Below are 2,930 nucleotides of genomic sequence, written 5' to 3' on the forward strand. Positions count from 1 at the left end.
ACCCCCCGGCGGCATAGGTCGCCGACGCCGACAGACCAAGTCGCCCACAACAGCCGAAGCACCCAAGCCGAATCGCCTAACACGAAGCACAGACTCGCCTACCCCCGGCGGCATAGGTCGCCGACACCGACAGACCAAGTCGCCCACAACAACCAAAGCACCCAACCCAAATTGCCTAACACGAAGCACGGACTCGCCTACCCCCTGGCGGCATAGGTCGCCTAAACGGACAGACCAAGTCAGCAAAGTCATCGGGAAGCTCATTGATATCAAGGTCGGCCATCTGCACATTTTAGAAGACAAAATAGGGGGAAGGAATTAGTACGGCAAGCAACATAATGTGAATGAAACAGTAGCATTTTTCCTCTCTTTTTCTATCATGCAAGCAAACTCTATGAGCAGAGGGCATCTTTTATCACATAATTGCTGCTAGGTTCAGATCCCTGGCTTTATTTGTGTGTGTTTTTGTCAGCAACTATACTGTTACTTTTTTTCCTACTTCTACCCTACTGATAGGGATGAAAATGGAACGGAAACGGACGGAACTAAGTGCTACCATATTTGTTTTCACATTTTTTGCAGAAGCGGAAACGCATAGAGAAACCTCAGAAATGAATACGGAAATAGATACTACCGGAAACGGACACGGAGCAAATACAAAGCGGATACGGAAACAGAAATGGGCATTGATCGGAACTTAAAAAACCCCTTGAATCATAGAGAAATACACACAAAAACAAATAAATTTAATGAGTTATTAACATGGCTACAAAATAATATCATTATGTTAGCAACTTAGCGTAGTATTTTAGTTGTACTGGACAATTGCGTATAGGGTCAAGCTAAGTACATGTGTGGTAGTAGAAGCTAGGCCTCAGATCAATTCTACTAATTGTGTCATTGTGTTCTCTTTGGTGGTTGGACTACAAAGTAGCCATAGGTCTATAGTAAAAACAGAAATTTCATATTCACGGAAACGGAAAGTTCCGTTTCCATGCATGTTCCACCGGAAAACACCGTTCCATTTTTGTTTCCGTTTCCGCATAAAAATTCCATTTTCACTTTCGTTTTGCAAATTTCTGTCTTCGTTTTTCACATTTCCTCTCCGTTTCCATCTTTCCTCCGGAAAAACGGAAAGTTTCCACTCCATTTTCATCCCTACCTACTGATTATTGCCAAGTTTGTAAGAAGCTGGACCTTTTGTAAGCAACTACAGAAGTTTATTACCCAGTTTTGTTATACCCAGATTATTAGCAATTTTTTTGCATAGAAACAAACAACCATTCTACAATTAATTTGTTCTTTCTTTTTTTTTTTTCAAAAGCAAGGTGCAAGACAATAGGCAAGAAAAGAATTCAAGAACCAGCCACTTTATGCAGTATCATGGTTGTACAGGGAGGCAAGAACAAGGGACCAGATTTGGGGCGAGATTTCAAGTCAGGTTTCTGGGCGACTTGGGTACTGGAGGCAAGTATGCAAGTAGTAGAGCATGGGGTAGGTAACGTATAAAGGGGGAGTTCAACTAGATCGAGTAGAACTATGGTCAAGAATGGACCTGTTACCTTTGCTGTCTTTCACCAGGAGAAATTTGCTCAGTTCTGGCAAATTTTTTGCCCACTTTTTTTTTTTCAGATTGTTGCTTGATCAGCACAAATAGTTGCAGACAACATTGTCTTCTTCACGAATTTCCCACGATCTATCTGACTTTGATTTTTCTCACGCCCTTCTATGTTTTCACTTTTGTTTTTGCCGTGGGAGGGGGAGCTGGCTGGGGGAAGAAGAGAGTTGCCGCGAGGTACCCTGGGGACGTAGGGTCCCTGGTGGAGGATGGGGTGGGAGATCACGTGAAGGGAGGGTAGTTGTGTTTTTTTTCTGTTTGTTATTCGCGGGAGACGTGGGGCACACGAGGGGGTGGGAACTTTCCTTGTTTGGCACATGGGGGACCTACGCGGGGGAATCTTTCCTAAGAGCATTTCCAACAGGCGCCGGTCGCGCCGTGCGCAAAAAACACATATGCCGCACGCGCATCGGCTGGTTTGGCGCGGCGCGCAGCGCTGGCTCCAGTGGCCGCGCTAAAATGCAGCGCACGCGTCGCTCCAGCAGCGCGCGTGACTCGCTGGTGCATTGCATATGGTATATTTCAACACAAAATGATGCACATTTTCAACACAATAAAAATTTCACACAAACAAGTTGATGGAGTTCATGCCCACAAGTTTAAAATCATGCCCACAAGTTCATCCAACCAAGTTCAAAATGCAAATCAAGTTCAATACACAAAGGAAAGACACATCATTCCTCGTCCTCGTCCTCATCTTCGGAAGACGATTCTTCCGCCTTCGAAAATGAATCTTTCTCCCTTTCCTCATCGCGCACTGCATCACGTGAAGCTCCGACGGTGTTGACAAGATCTTCAATGGCATCTTCATGGGAATCTGTGTGAGTATTGGGGATCGTAGTAGAAATTCAAAATTTTCTACGCATCACCAAGATCAATCTATGGAGTAATCTAGCAACGAGGGGAAGGAGAGTGCATCTACATACCCTTGTAGATCGCTAAGCGGAAGCGTTCAAGTGAACGGGGTTGATGGAGTCGTACTCATCGTGATCCAAATCACCGATGATCCTAGCGCCGAACGGACGGCACCTCCGCGTTCAACACACGTACGGTTGGGAGACGTCTCCTCCTTCTTGATCCAGCAAGGTGAGAGGAGAAGTTGAGGGAAAACTCCGACATCACGACGGCGTGGTGGTGATGGAGCTCGTGGTTCTCCGGCAGGGCTTCGCCAAGCACTACGGAGGAGGATGAGGTGTTGGAGGAGGAAGAGGGCTGCGCCAGGGGAAGGGTACGGCTGCCCTCTCTCTCCCTCACTATATACAGGGGGAAGGGAGGAGGGGGAGGCACCCTAGGGTTCCCTAGGGGAGGGGCG

At 46.6% G+C, this 2,930-nt stretch overlaps 1 long non-coding RNA gene across 1 annotated transcript in view; it reads left to right on the top strand.

Annotated features, from left to right (window-relative positions):
- Nucleotides 1-1,708, top strand: part of LOC119327454 — a 4,869-nt gene extending 3,161 nt beyond the window's left edge. The window contains exon 3 of the long non-coding RNA XR_005158514.1: nt 1,325-1,708. This is a non-coding gene — a long non-coding RNA (uncharacterized LOC119327454). The remainder of the gene's footprint in view (nt 1-1,324) is intronic.
- The last annotated feature ends 1,222 nt before the right edge of the window (nt 1,709-2,930 follow it).

The sequence above is a fragment of the Triticum dicoccoides genome, chromosome 7A (assembly GCF_002162155.2).
Source record: "Triticum dicoccoides isolate Atlit2015 ecotype Zavitan chromosome 7A, WEW_v2.0, whole genome shotgun sequence".
Lineage (NCBI taxonomy): Eukaryota > Viridiplantae > Streptophyta > Magnoliopsida > Poales > Poaceae > Triticum > Triticum dicoccoides.